Genomic DNA, 16,962 nt, shown 5'->3' with positions numbered 1-16,962 from the left:
CAAATAATGCATGCAGAGCAGAATTAGGCCGATACCCACTAATTATCAAAATCCAGAAAAGAGATGCTAAATTCTATAACCACCTAAAAGAAAGCGATTCCCAAACCTTCCATAACAAAACCATCACCTACAGAGACATGAACCTGGAGAAGAGTCCCCTAAGCAAGCTGGTCCTCTGGCACTGTTCACAAACACACCCCACAGAGCCCCAGGACAGCAACACAATTAGACCCAACCAATTCATGAGAAAACAAAAAGATAATTACTTGACACATTGGAAGCAATTAACAAAAAAACAGAGTAAACTAGAATGCTATTTGGCCCTAAACTGAGAGTACACAGCGGCAGAATACCTGACCACTGTGACTGACCCAAACTTAAGGACAGCTTTGACTATGTACAGACTCAGTGAGCATAGCCTTGCTATTGAGAAAGGCTGCCGTAGGCAGACATGGCTCTCAAGAGAAGACAGGCTATGTGCTCAATGCCCACAAAATGAGGTGGAAACTGAGCTGCACTTCCTAACCTCCTGCCAAATATATGACCATAGAGACACATATTTCCCTCAGATTACACAGAGCCACAAAGAATTTGAAAACAAATCCAAGCTTGAAAAACTCCCATATCTACTGGGTGAAATTCTACAGTGTGACATCACAGCAGCAAGATTTGTGACCTGTTGCCACAAGAAAAGGCCAACCAGTGAAGAACAAATACCATTGTAAATACAACCCATATTTATGCTTATTTATTTTCCCGTTGGTACTTTAATCATTTGTACATCATTACAACAACACTGTTGTATGACATTTGTAATGTCTTTATTCTTTTGGAACTTCTGTGAGTGTAATGTTTACTGTTCATTTTTATTGTTTATTTCACATTTGTATATTATCTACTTCACTTGCTTTGGCAATGTTAACATATGTTTCCCATGCCAATAAAGCCCCTTGAACTGAATTGAGAGAGAGCCAGTGCCAGGGAGTAATCTGGGAATATATAGATATAGATAAATAGATAGAGAGATCACTATGTGTCTGTGTGTGGCTGAGATCGTCAATTCATTAGAAGCTGAGCAGCTGAATACCCATTTGGTATTCCCAGTTGAAACCACACACACACACACACACAAAGGCTAAGTGAATAATGTGCTAGTAAATGAGTGTTGAGTACTCTGTTACAGAACCCCTCTCTCTCCTCCCTCTAGACTAGAGCAACACACAGTGCCACCTACAGACAGACGAGAAGACCAAGGACTCAAGTTTCTGTGAACTCAAGATGGGCTCTGATACAATACGGGACAGACAAGTCCAACAGCTTCAGTCTGGAGGTCTACAGACTAGGAAACGAGGAAGGGACAGAGAGAGGGAGAGACAAAGAGAGGGAGAGACTCCATCATGATCAAACTCCTAGAGTCAGATTGTTTCCCGAGGCAATTTTATTTATTTTAAATCACAGATTCAAACATTACAAATCACTGATTCACAATCATTTAATTTGCTCATATTGTTTTCTTCATACCTAAAGAAAATCTCTTATCCTTTATCTTGCGGTGGAACTACGTTGACAGTCATTCATCTACATTCCACTTGGTATGAGTGCTGAACATCCCCAGTAGCCTCGGCATCTTATTAAATATAACTGAACACTAAATACAAAGTAACAAAAAGCACAACCGAAACAGCTCTGTCAGGTGCAACACACACTAAACAGAAAATAACTACCCACAAACACCAGGTGTGAACAGGCTACCTAAGGAGGACCTTGCGTGTGCTGCAGGATTTTAATCCATGACGGCGTAGTGTGTTACTAATGGTTCTCTTTGAGACTGTGGTCCCAGCTCTCTTCAGGTCATTGACCAGGTCCTGCCGTGTAGTTCTGGGCTGATCCCTCACCTTCCTCATGATCATTGATGCCCCACGAGGTGAGATCTTGCATGGAGCCCCAGACCGAGGGTGATTGACCGTTTTCTAATAATTGCGCCAACAGTTGTTGCCTTCTCACCAAGCTGCTTGCCTATTGTCCTGTAGCCCATCCCAGCCTTGTGCAGGTCAACCATTTTATCCCTGATGTCCTTACACCCTCTCTGGTCTTGGCCATTGTGGAGAGGTTGGAGTCTGTTTGATTGAGTGTGTGGACAGGTGTCTTTTATGCAGGTAATGAGTGGAGAACAGGAGGGCTTCTTAAAGAAAAACTAACAGGTCTGTGAGAGCCGGAATTCTTACTGGTTGGTAGGTGATCAAATACTTATGTCATGCAATAAAATGCTAATTAATTACTTAAAAATCATACAATGTGATTTTCTGGATTTTTGTTTTAGATTCCGTCTCTCACAGTTGAAGTGTACCTATGATAAAAAATTACAGACCTCTACATGCTTTGTAAGTAGGAAAACCTGCAAAATCGTCAGTGTATCAAACACTTGTTCTCCCCATTGCACGCCCAATTTTTCAGTCTTTGATTTGTTAAAAAAGTTTGAAATATCCAATAAATGTCATTCCACTTCATGATTGTGTCCCACTTGTTGTTGATTCTTCACAAAAAAATACAGTTTTATATATTTATGTTTGAAGCCTGAAATGTGGCAAAAGGTCGCAAAGTTCAAGGGGGCCGAATACTTTCGCAAGGCACTGTATATATATTGATTGCAATTGTTCCTGAATGAGTGTTCATGTGCAAAGGATTAGCATTTCAATTGTTATAATTAGCAACTTTAGTGTCCCATCTCAGTTGACCCCCACTTCCCTTTCTGTCCACCAAGACGCGATACCAGTTTATACCACTAGGGGAACTCCAACTCTTCATTTCCTTTTTTTATTTTACCTTTATTTAACTAGGCAAGTCAGTTAAGAACAAATTCTTATTTTCAATGACGGCCTAGGAACAGTGGGTTAACTGCCAGATTCGTACCTTGTCAGCTCGGGGGTTTGAACTTGCAACCTTCCGGTTACTAGTCCAACACTCTAACCACTGGGCTACCCTTTCCTTGTAACCATCTACTGTTTGTTTATACATTTCTGTGAATTACTTAGTAAATAAATGATTTAAGACAATTGATGTATGGATGACTCATAGTGAAGACTGGGTTCGTGCAGATAACCAACAATTTACGACGTTTGGAATGAGACTAACGTGAGACTAAGTAAAGAATAAGTCATTAATCAGAAGACTAATTGATCAGATATTAAAATATCTGAAAAGTTATATTAGGAAAATTATAACTTTGTAAACTGAATCATTTCGTTGGTGCCCCAACTTCCTAGTTAATTACATTTGCCTGATTAGTTCATCACGAAATGCTATTTACAGACAATCTTTGATAAAAACTACAAGTCTTCAGTTAATGATTGTAAAGACACGACAATGTCTAGTCTCCTTTATGGCTCTAATCTGATAGTGGGGTGGTAGATGTCTCCATTATGGCTCAGCTCAGGGGCCTACATCGCACACACACACACACACACACACACACACACACACACACACACACACACAGCTCAGAGAGCTCAGACAGACCGACAAGTCCACTCAGACAGACAGACAAGTCCACTCAGACATATCCAGCTCATGAGTTCCATCAGCAGCAGATTTTAATTTAGTTAGTGCATCGTATCACATCTAACTGAATCGCATCGATTCATTCTCTAATCAAACCGAATCTCACTGCTACATTTGGTTGATAATGATCGAGCCTGTCACCATAGATCACTTCCAAGTTCATCGGACACACACACAGGAAGTCAAGTGTCAAAGGGTCAACAAAGAGGACGTAGCAGTTGACCATCTATATGACCACAAGTCACCAGTAGTTAGTATATATCTATATAAGGTCAATACTTGTGACTAGTGGCTATATAGTGATGACTGGTGAAGTAGTGATCATTGATTAGTTAGATTGAGAGAATAACTGTATTACCCATACCTTCTGAACCATGTCTTTGGTGTGTCAGGATATGAGGGGAACACAGAACAACATGATGAACACAAACAGGATCTGAGGGGAACACAGAACAACATGATGAACACAAACAGGATCTGAGGGGAACACAGAACAACATGATGAACACTAACACTCAAACAACAATTAACTGTCAAGTCCTCAAACACACATGCACTTCTCTCTCACAAACCCCCCACACCAACGCACAAGGAAACGAATTAGTCAACCTACTAATCAACCCTTCAGTTAGTCAATCTACTAATCAACCCTTCAGTTAGCCAATCTACTAATCAACCCTTCAGTTAGTCAACTTACTAATCAACTGTTCAGTTAGTCAACCTACTAATCAACTGTTCAGTTAGTCAACCTACTAATCAACCCTTCAGTTAGTCAACCTACTAATCAACCGTTCAGTTAGTCAACCTACTAATCAACCCTTCAGTTAGTCAACCTACTAATCAACCCTTCAGTTAGTCAACCTACTAATCAACCCTTCAGTTAGTCAATCTACTAATCAACCCTTCAGTTAGTCAATCTACTAATCAACCCTTCAGTTAGTCAATCTACTAATCAACCCTTCAGTTAGTCAATCTACTAATCAACCCTTCAGTTAGTCAATCTACTAATCAACCCTTCAGTTAGTCAATCTACTAATCAACCCTTCAGTTAGTCAATCTACTAATCAACCCTTCAGTTAGTCAATCTACTAATCAACCCTTCAGTTAGTCAATCTACTAATCAACCCTTCAGTTGTGTGTGTGCAAGCCTTGGTGATTTGTTATTAAATGTAGGATAATTGGCTAATATGGCTATTAGTTTCGCTGCAACAGGCCTTTAAACCCACCCACCCACACACACACAGCAAAACCCGAATGGCTCCTAATGGCCTTAATCACTAACAGAGTGAGTGACGGCCCAGAGAGAGATTGAGTGGTAAAATAGAGCAAGCGAGAACAAATGGAGGTGTGTTCAAAGGGGAACCAGCTGACAGAAAAATTAAAGAAAGAGTGTCTGTTCAAAGGCATAAAGGAGAGGTGTAAGAGAGAGATGGAGGGATACGAGAGAGAGATTGACAGAATAAGAAAAAGAGAGATGAATGGATAGGAGAGAGAGAGTGATGGAGAGAGATGGACAGAATAAGGAAAATAGAGATGGAGGGAGAGGAGAGATAGATGAACAGAATAAGGAAAAGAGAGATGGAGAGAGAGGAGAGATAGATGAACAGAATAAGGAAAATAGAGATGGAGAGATAAGGAGAGATACACTGAACAGAAATATAAACGGAACATGTAAAGTGTTTCAGGAGCTGAAATAAAAGATCTCAGAAATGTTCCATATACACAAAAAACGTATTTAGCTCAAATGATGCGCACAAATGTGTTTATGTCCCAGTTAGGGAGCATTTTCTCCTTTGTCAAGATAGGTGAATGGATTAACAGGAGTGGCATATCAAGAAGCTGATTAAAAGTCATGATCATTACACAGGTGCACCTTGTGCTTGGGACAATAAAAGGCCCCTCTAAAATGTGCAGTTTTGTCACAACACAATGCCACAGATGTCTCAAGTTATGAGGAAGTGTGCAATTGGCATGCTGACTGCAGGGATGTCCATCAGAGCTGTTGCCAGAGAATGTAATGTTAAATTCTCTACCATAATGTTGTTTTAGAGAATTTGGCAGTACATCCAACCAGCCTCACAACGGCAGATCATGTATAACCACGCCAACCCAGGACCTTTACATCCTGCTTCTTCACCTGCGGGATTGTTTGAGACCACCCGGACAAATGATCAAACTGAAGAAACGGCCTCAGGGAAGCTCATCTGTGTGCTCGTCGTCCTCACCAGGGTCTTGACCTGACAACAGTTTCGTGTCGTAACCCACTTCAGTAGGAAAATGATCACCTTCGATGGCCACTGGCACGCTGGAGAAGTGTGCTCTTCACGGGATGAATCCCGGTTTCAACTGTACCGGGCAGATGGGTGAGCGGTTTGCTAAGGTCAAGGATGTAAACAGAGTGCCCCATGGTGGTGTTGGGGTTATGGTATGGGCGGGGTCATAAACTACAGACAACGAACACAATTGCATTTTATTGATGGCAATTTGAATGCACAGAAATACGGTGACGAAGCCGCCCGAGTGGCGCAGTGGTCTAAGGCACTGCATCGCAGTGCTAGCTGTGCCACTAGAGATCCTGGTTCGAGTCCAGGCTCTGTTGCAGCCGGCCGCGACCGGGACACCCATGGGTGTACAATTGGCCCAGCGTCGTCCAGGTTAGGGGAGGGTTAGGCCCAGCGTTGTCCAGGTTAGGGGAGGGTTTGGCCCAGCGTCGTCCAGGTTAGGGGAGGGTTTGGCCCAGCGTCGTCCAGGTTAGGGGAGGGTTTGGCCCAGCGTCGTCCAGGTTAGGGCAGGGTTTGTTCCAGCGTCGTCCAGGTTAGGGGAGGGTTTGTTCCAGCAGCGTCGTCCAGGTTAGGGAGGGTTTGGCCCAGTGTCGTCCAGGTTAGGGGAGGGTTTGGCCCAGGTTCCAGGTTAGGGCAGGGTTTGTTCCAGCGTCGTCCAGGTTAGGGCAGGGTTTGGCCCAGCGTCGTCCAGGTTAGGGGAGGGTTTGGCCCAGCGTCGTCCAGGTTAGGGCAGGGTTTGTTCCAGCGTCGTCCCAGGTTAGCGTCGTCCAGGTTAGGGGAGGGTTTGGCCCAGCGTCGTCCAGGTTAGGGGAGGGTTTGGCCCAGCGTCGTCCAGGTTAGGGAGGGTTTGGGCCCAGTAGGGAGGGTCGTCATCCAGGTTAGGGAGGGTTTGGCCCAGCGTCATCCAGGTTAGGGAGGGTTTGGCCCAGCGTCATCCAGGTTAGGGGAGGGTTTGGCCAGCAGGAATGTCCTTGTCCCATCGCACTCTAGCGACTCCTGTGGCATGCTGGAAGCATGCACGCTGACACGGTCGCCAGGTGTACGGTATTTCCTCCGACACGTTGGTGCGGCTGGCTCCCGGGTAAAGCGGGCATTGTGTCAAGAAGCAGTGCGGCTTGGTTGGGTTGTGTTTCAGAAGACGCACGGAGTCCCTCCGGCAGTTGCAGCGATGGGACAAGACTGTAACTACCAATTGGATACCAGGAAATTGGGGAGAATATTACAAAAATAAATAACTAAATAACACGAGATCCTGAGGCCAATTATGGTACCATTCATTCACCGCCATTTCAGCATGATAATGCACGGCCCCATGTCGCAAGGATCTGTACACAATTCCTGGAAACTGAAAATGTCCCAGTGCTTCCATGGCCTCCATACTCACCAGACATGTCACCCATTGAGCATGTTTGGGATGCTCTGGATCGACGTGTACGACAGTGTGTTCCAGTTCCCTCCGATATCCAGAAACTTCGCACAGCCATTGAAGAGGAGTGGGACAGCATTCCACTGGCCACAATCAACAGCCTGATCAACTCTATGTGAAGGAGATGTGTCGTGCTGCATGAGGCAAATGGTCACACTAGATACTGACTGGTTCTTTGATCCACGTACCTACCTATTTTAAAGGCATCTGTGACCAACGGATGCGTATCTATATTCCCAGTCATTTGAAATCTATAGATTAGGGCCTAATGAGCATTGTGCCAGTCGCTGGTTCGAATCCCCAAGCCAACTAGGTGAAAAATCTGTAGACGTGCCCTTGAGCAAGGCACCCTAATTAACCCAAATTGCTCTGAATAAGAGCATCTGCTAAATGATTAAAACATTTAAAATAATGTAGATGAACAGTCTTCTGTTAAAAGAGAGAAAGTGAGGCACGGTATGAGCGTTTACACAGTGTGTGTCCATTTGTATGGTGCAAGGTTCAGGGGCGCAAATCTGGGCGGTAAGAGTGACTGGGTGCAGTGTGACCTGTCATCAGCAATCCATCCCATCTCACACACACACACACACACACACACAACGGCAGGGCAATTTGAGGCAGATAGCGTGGGGAGGGTAGGGGTTTCCCCTCCCTGAAACTAGATCGGGACTTAAGCTTTACGGGCTGCTATGTACCTCCAATACGTGACAGAGGGAGATGTGAGGAGGAGAGGAAGGCAAGTTAGAGTTATTATAGAACAGCTTCGTCCATTGGAGAAAACCGCCAAGGTCACCCTACATCATGTGGACACACACACGCACACAAGCCTAAATAGAATATACAGTGCATTCGGAAAGTATTCAGACCCCTTGACTTTTTCCACATTTTGTTATGTTACAGCCTTATTCTAAAATGGATTTAAAAAAAGATTTCCCTCATCAATCTACACACAATACCCCAAAATGACATCACAATACCCCATAATGACATCACAATACCCCATAATGATGAAGTGAAAAAAAGTTTAGAATTCTTTGCAAATGGAAAAAAATGGAAACAGAAATAGCTTATTTACGTAAGTATTCAGTCCCTTTGTTGTGAGACTCGAAATTGAACTCAGGTGCATCCTGTTTCCATTGATCATCCTTGAGATGTTTCTACAACTTGATTGGAGTCCACCTGTGGTAAATTCAATTGATTGGACATGATTTGGCAAGGCACGCACCTGTCTATATAAGGTCCCACAATAGACAGTGCATGTCAGAGAAAAAACAAAGTCATGTAGTCGAAGGACTTGTCCGTAGAGCACAGTGACAGAATTGTGTCGAGGCACTGATCTGGGGAAGGGAACAAAAAATGTCTGCAGCATTGAAGGTCCCCAAAAACACAGTGGCTTCCATCATTCTTAAATGGAAGAAGTTTGTGACCACCAAGGCTCTTCCTAGAGCTGGCTGCCCGGCCAAACTGAGCAATTGGGTGTGAAGGGCCTTGGTCAGGGAGGTGACCCAATGGTCACTCTGACAGAGATGCAGAGTTCCTCTGTGGAGATGGGAGAACCTTCCCGAAGGACAACCATCTCTGCAGCACTCCACAAATCAGGCCTTTATAGTAGAGTGGCCAGACGGAAACGACTCCTCAGTAAAAAGGCACATGACAGCCTACTTGGAGTTTTCCAAAAGGCACCTAAAGATTCCCAGACCATGATAAACAAGATTCTCTGGTCTGATGAAACCAAGATTGAACTCTTTGGCCTGAATGCCAAGTGTCACGTCTGGAGGAACCTGGCACTATCCCTACGGTGAAGCATGGTGGTGGCAGCATCATGCAGTGGGTGTTTTTCTGCGGCAGGGACTGGGAGACTAGTCAGGATGAAGGTAAAGATTAACGGATTAAAGTACAGAGAGATCCTTGTTGAAAACCTACTCCAGAGCACTCAGGACCTCCGACTGGCCCAGCCAGATTTGCAGAGAAGAATGGGAGAAACTCGCCAAATACAGGTGTGCCAAGTTTGTAGCATCATATCCAAGAAGACTCGAGGCTGTAATCTCTGCCAAAGGTGCTTAAACAAAGTACTAAGTAAAGGGTCTGAATACATATGTAAATGTGATTTCAGTTTATGTTTAATAAATTAGAAAACATTTCTAAAAACCCGTTTTTGGCTCGTCATTATGGGGTATTTTTTTTAAGTTTTCTTTTTTTAAAGTTTTCTTTTTTTTAAATAAAGCTGCAACGTAACAATATGTGGGAAATGTCAACTTTCCGAACGCACTGTTTGTACTGTTGTTATTTAAGAAAGTGCCCTCAAACCCACGACCCCACTCAGAGATAACAAACAAGCACGACACCACTCATAACAAACAAGCACGACACCACTCAGAAATCACCAACAAGCACGACACCACTCAGAGATAACAAACACGACACCACTCAGAGATAACAAACAAGCACGACACCACTCATAACAAACAAACAGAGACCACTCAGAAATCACCAACAAGCACGACACCACTCAGAGATAACAAACACGACACCACTCAGAGTTAACAAACAAGCACGACACCACTCAGAAATAACAAGTACGACACCACTCAGAGATAACAAACAAGCAGACACCACTCAGAGATAACAAACACGACACCCCTCAGAGATAACAAACAAGCACGACACCACTCAGAGATAACAAGTACGACACCACTCAGAGATAACAAACAAGCACGACACTACTCAGAGATAACAAACAAGCAGAGTGCTGACACGGGGACATGCTGTTCTGTTTACGCAACCACACTGTGATTAGACTCCTGTACAGTCAGTTAGGTGGCACTCAATCTTCTCTTTACTTCTCTCCTTTCACTCTTTTTCATTGCGTCTTCCCCTAAACTGCAGAATCAGAGCTGAGAGAATTTTGCCATTTTAAAGCAAATTTCCTGAATTTCTGCATATTCTGCCTTGGAGCTGGGATAATTTTGTTTTAAAGCTAATTTCCTGAAATTCTACATCGATCTGGTTCAAGTCCAGCTCAGAATGTCCTTGAGTGGCCGAGCCAGAGCCCAGACTTGAACCCGACGAATATCTCTGGAGAGACCTGAAAATAGCTGTGCAGCAACGCTCCCCAACGAACATGACAGAGCTTGAGAGGATCTGCAGAGATGAATAGGAGAAACTAGACCAAATAGAGGTGTATCAAGCTTGTAGCGTCATACCCAAGAAGACTTGAGGCTTTACATCGCTGCCAACAGTATTTCAACAAAGTACTGAGTAAAGGGTCTAAATACTTATGTAAATGTGATATTTAGGTTACATTTTTTATAAATTAGCAACAGTTTCTAAAAAACTGTTTTTGATTTGTCATTATGGGGTATTCTGTGTAGATTGAGGATTTTATTTGATACATTTTAGAATAAGGCCTAAAACAATGTGGAAAAAGTCAAAGGGTTTGGATCATTTTCGAAGGCACCATATGTCTCCTTAACTCATCTCCTCACCCAAGACACTACAGAGCCATTTGCTCACTGAAAGAGTATCCCGCACCCCCTACCCCAACAGACACGCCTCCCCAGCCCTCTCCAGATGAGAGGCGGTATGTTAAGCCCTGTCCGGGCTCAGAGCCCCAGTAAAAGTGAGGCTCCGGTTACGATTGTTTTGAAAAGTGTCCAGCTGAAAAGGCATTTTGTGGATGACAGTACTCAGACTGGAATAGACCCGACAGAACTCTAGTGTCAAAAGAGCGGAGACACGAACGGGAGCTCTCTCTGACTTTCATACACTACACGAGTGACACACACACACACACGCACACACACACACAGACACGCACACACACGTAAACACGCACACGCGCGCGCACACACACACACACACACACACATGCACACACGCACGCACGCACGCACACACACACACCCTAGTTATTGGATGTTAGTGCTGTTATTTTCACTCCTGAGATTATCTACTGTAAATCTGTTGTGAATTAATACCGTCTCACATTACTACACAGAACACCTCAAAGCTCAGTAGTAATTATATACACTGTTATAACCCAACAATGACCCCAATAATTACATACACTGTTATAACCCAACAATGACCCCAATAATTACATATAATGATAACCTTACATTAAATATCAAATTCTGTGAGCTTTATTTTGTCTACTAAGCAAAAGATGACTTACCTGACACAATTGGGGTTTTATTTACCATTTTCAATGAATCACTCCCACAAGGAATTAACCGTATCGTGCTCTTCATTCTGGACCACAAGATAAAGGTAAATATTGTAGGTATTACACTCATCCAAATATAGGCTTCCTTTCCCAATGTGACAAATCCAGGAATATTAGCAGCAAATCTCTATATTTAGGAGGGTGGGGGAGCAATGCCACAAAAACACCCCCCAAGCTATGGTGTCAACGAATATGTTACTATACGTCCATTTCTCAATCTGAGAAGTATATACATGGATTTAGTGATTGTAACACAGAAGAGAGGTACAGGGGGGCAAAAAAGTATTTAGTCAGCCACCAATTGTGCAAGTTCTCCCACTTAAAAAGATGAGAGAGGCCTGTAATTTTCATCATAGGTACACTTCAACTATGACAGACAAAATTAGAAAAAAAAATCCAGAAAATCACATTGTAGGATTTTTTTATGAATTTATTTGCAAATTATGGTGGAAAATAAGTATTTGGTCAATAACAAAAGTTTATCTCAATACTTTGTTATATACCTTTTGTTGGCAATGACAGAGGTCAAACGTTTTCTGTAAGTCTTCACAAGGTTTTCACACACTGTTGCTGGTATTTTGGCCCATTCCTCCATGCAGATCTCCTCTAGAGCAGTGATGTTTTGGGGCTGTTGCTGGGCAACACGGACTTTCAACTCCCTCCAAAGATTTTCTATGGGGTTGAGATCTGGAGACTGGCTAGGCCACTCCAGGACCTTGAAATGCTTCTTACGAAGCCACTCATTCGTTGCCCGGGCAGTGAGTTTGGGATCATTGTCATGCTGAAAGACCCAGCCACGTTTCATCTTCAATGCCCTTGCTGATGGAAGGAGGTTTTCACTCAAAATCTCACGATACATGGCCCCATTCATTCTTTCCTTTACGCGGATCAGTCATCCTGGTCCCTTTGCAGAAAAACAGCCCCAAAGCATGATGTTTCCACCCCCATACTTCACATTAGGTATGGTGTTCTTTGGATGCAACTCAGCATTCTTTGTCCTCCAAACACGACGAGTTGAGTTTTTACCAAAAAGTTATATTTTGGTTTCATCTGACCATATGACATTCTCCCAATCTTCTTCTGGATCATCCAAATGCTCTCTAGCGAACTTCAGACTGGCCTGGACATGTACTGGTGTAAGCAGGGGGACACGTCTGGCACTGCAGGATTTGAGTCCCTGGCGGCGTAGTGTGTTACTGATGGTAGGCTTTGTTACTTTGGTCCCAGCTCTCTGCAGGTCATTCACTAGGTCACCCTGTGTGGTTCTGGGATTTGTGGTCATTTTGACCCCACGGTGTCAGATCCTGCGTGGAGCCCCAGATTGAGGGAGATTATCAGTGATCTTGTATGTCTTCCATTTCCTAATAATTGCTCCCACAGTTGATTTCTTCAAACCAATCTGGCCCTCACACCATGATCACCTAATCATTCACCTCTCCTCTTAGTCGGTGCTGTACATGAGAATATGTTGTCAGCCAATTTAACTGGTAGAATAAGGGTTAAATGATCTAAATGTGGCATTCTGAGAAACTTAATTGCAGATTCAGTCTTCCCAGCCTGGTCTACAATTTTGTTTCTGGTGTCCTTTGACAGCTCTTTGGTCTTGGCCATAGTGGAGTTTGGAGTGTAACTGTTTGAGGTTGTGGACAGGTGTCTTTTATACTGAAAACAAGTTCAAGCAGGTGCCATTAATACAGGTAACAAGTGGAGGACAGAGGAGCCTCTTAAAGAAGAAGTTACAGGTCTGTGAGAGCCAGAAATCTTGCTTTTTTGTAGGTGACCAAATACTTTTTTTCCACCATAATTTGCAAATAAATTCATAAAAAATCCCACAATGTGATTTTCTGGATTTTTTTTCTCATGTCTGTCATAATTGAAGTGTACCTTTCATGACAATTACAGGCCTCTCATCTTTTTAAGTGGGATAACTTGCACAATTGGTGGCTGACTAAATACTTTTTTGCCCCACTGTACATGGATTTAGTGATTGTAACACAGAAGAGAGGTACAGGGAACAGTATTCACCCTGACTTCATCACACACATAGAGGATTAATCCAGAACACCTGTAGTCCCCATAACAACCGCCCCCTGGCGCCATCCCTCTCCTTTCATTCTACCCCTTACCCTTTACCCCTTTACCCATGGCCCTTACCCCTTTACCCATGGCCCTTACCCCTTACCCCGTGGCCCTTACCCCTTACCCCGCGGCCCTTACCCCGCGGCCCTTACCCCTTACCCGCGGCCCTTAACCCTTACCCGCGGCCCTTAACCCTACCCCATGGCCCTTACCCTTAGCGCTTACCCGCGGCCCTTAGCCGCGGCCCTTACCCCTTACCCATGGCCCTTAACCCTTCCCCATGGCCCTTAACCCTTACCCCATGGCCCTTAACCCTTACCCCATGGCCCTTAACCCTTACCCCATGGCCCTTAACCCTTACCCCATGGCCCTTAACCCTACCCCATGGCCCTTAACCCTTACCCCATGGCCCTTACCCCATGGCCCTTAACCCTTACCCCATGGCCCTTAACCCTTACCCATGGCCCTTAACCCTTCCCCATAACCCTTACCCCTGGGCCCTTAAACCCTTGGCCCTTAACCCCCCATGGCCCTTAACCCTTACCCCATGGCCCTTAACCCTTACCCCCTTAACCCTTACCCCATGGCCCTTAACCCTTACCCCATGGCCCTTAACCCTTACCCCATGGCCCTTAACCCTTACCCCATGGCCCTTAACCCTTACCCCATGGCCCTTAAACCCTTACCCATGGCCCTTAACCCTTACCCCATGGCCCTTAACCCTGGGCCCTTAACCCTTACCCCTTGGCCCTTAACCCTTACCCCATGGCCCTTAACCCTTACCCCATGGCCCTTAACCCTTACCCCATGGCTCTTACCCCACCCTTACCCCATGGCCCTTAACCCTTACCCCATGGCCCTTAACCCTTACCCCATGGCCCTTAACCCTTACCCATGGCTTAACCCTTCCCCATAACCCTTACCCCTTGGCCCTTAACCCTTACCCCTTGGCCCTTAACCCTTACCCCATGGCCCTTAACCCTTCCCCATAACCCTTACCCCTGGGCCCTTAACCCTTACCCCTTGGCCCTTAACCCTTACCCCATGGCCCTTAACCCTTACCCCATGGCCCTTAACCCTTACCCCATGGCTCTTAACCCTTACCCCATGGTCCTTAACCCTTACCCCATGGCCCTTAACCCTTACCCCATGGCCCTTAACCCTTACCCCATGGCCCTTAACCCTTCCCCATAACCCTTACCCCTGGGCCCTTAACCCTACCCCTTGGCCCTTAACCCTTACCCCATGGCCCTTAACCCTTACCCCCCCATGGCTCTTAACCCTTACCCCATGGCCCTTAACCCTTACCCCATGGCCCTTAACCCTTACCCCATGGCCCTTAACCCTTACCCCATGGCCCTTAACCCTTACCCCATGGCCCTTAACCCTTACCCCATGGCCCTTAACCCTTACCCATGGCCCTTAACCCTTCCCCATAACCCCCCTGGGCCCTTAACCCTTACCCCTTGGCCCTTAACCCTTACCCCATGGCCCTTAACCCTTACCCCATGGCCCTTAACCCTTACCCCATGGCCCTTAACCCTTACCCCATGGCCCTTAACCCGTTACCCCATGGCCCTTAACCCTTACCCATGGCCCTTAACCCTTCCCCATAACCCTTACCCCTTGGCCCTTAACCCTTACCCCTTGGCCCTTAACCCTTACCCCATGGCCCTTAACCCTTACCCCATGGCCCTTAACCCTTACCCCATGGCCCTTAACCCTTACCCCATGGCCCTTAACCCTTACCCCATGGCCCTTAACCCTTACCCCATGGCCCTTAACCCTTACCCATGGCCCTTAACCCTTCCCCATAACCCTTACCCCTTGGCCCTTAACCCTTACCCCTTGGCCCTTAACCCTTACCCTATGGCCCTTAACCCTTCCCCATGGTCCTTAACCCTTACCCCATGGCCCTTAACCCTTACCCCATCGCCCTTATAACCCTTACCCATGGCCCTTAACCCTTACCCATGGCCCTTAACCATGGCCCTGGTCCTTCCTTCCACCTTCCCTCTGACCTCACTAATGTAAGCTACAGGCTTATGTCTGTCTGTTTTTAAACAAGGACAGTCTGGGATTCAATTACAACATCATGGGTTTTAGGGGTCCTCTGCATTTCTAAAATATTCCCCTACAACACTGACACATGCACACACATGCACACGCACACATGGTCAAACTAACCAGTGTTCCAAAACCATTAACAGCTCCCATAGACAGACAGACACAACCCTGTGTGGCTGTTATCTCCTCACCATGTTACCCCTGAACTCCCTTCACCGCTAACCTCTCCAAAATAACCATTGCGCCAATGTGTGATTGTATATTACAACATCCCATCTCTTCCCTCCCCTCTACCCCTGATTCTGGCTACCACACAAAGGAACCAAAAATAACACATTGGGGGACATCAATCCTTGCCAGACCCTGAGCCATGTAACCCTAAACCCTTCCCCTTTAATGCTCCCTATCCACTCTGTCTCATCTCTCCTTATACCAGGGAGGGGGGCACAACAAATATTTCCCTACAAAGGCCAGAGTTCAGACAGCAACAGTTGCCACTCTCTGCACACACACACAAAGTCATTAATGCGAGTGAAACTTGGCAAAAGCCTGGAGATAACGGAGGGAGATTACCCCGCTAACCTATAAATCAGAACCAGGACATCCAGAGCCAGGGGTCTGTCATCCCCTCCTAAGCCCCAGCATCTTAACCCTTCCCTGGGCTGAAAACTCACCGGGGCCCAGGGCCTGACCCACTATTAACCCCAGAGGGTTAAGGACTTAGACAAGGGTGAAAGAAAGATGAGTACACGCATGCACACGATGAAGGGACCACAAAGGGAGCCGCGGAAAGGCCTTTATAAGCAAGCATTCTAGGTCAGTGGTGTCGTCTGATGTACATAAATAAACAAAAACCCTAAATCAGATTATAAAAAGAAAGTGCAAACGGAACGATTAAATTGACGAGGGATGTGAGTGTGTGTGTGGTGATACAAGACTGCTATGGGGTTTCAGACGTGTATAAAAACACACTACAAACACCCAGCTGCCCTTGTTGGCTCCCAATCACTGGAAACTAACTACTTGGCGTCCAGTCGTCAGAAGTCTAATCGGAGTCAAGGTCTCTTTATCAAAGTGGCTTCTTAGAACTCGCTATTTTCAGTGTTCTATTCTAGTTTATACCATTGGAGTAGGGATTGTATCAACCATAGAACCAGAACCTCCGCTATTTTCAGTGTTCTATTCTAGTTTATACCATTGGAGTAGGGATTGTATCAACCATAGAACCAGAACCTCCGCTATTTTCAGTGTTCTATTCTAGTTTATACCATTGGAGTAGGGATTGTATCAACCATAGAACCAGAACCTCCGCTATTTTCAGTGTT

Source organism: Oncorhynchus tshawytscha, linkage group LG29, assembly GCF_018296145.1.
Source record: "Oncorhynchus tshawytscha isolate Ot180627B linkage group LG29, Otsh_v2.0, whole genome shotgun sequence".
NCBI lineage: Eukaryota > Metazoa > Chordata > Actinopteri > Salmoniformes > Salmonidae > Oncorhynchus > Oncorhynchus tshawytscha.
The sequence above is the reverse complement of the archived record's forward strand: the minus strand, read 5'-3'. Positions refer to the sequence as shown.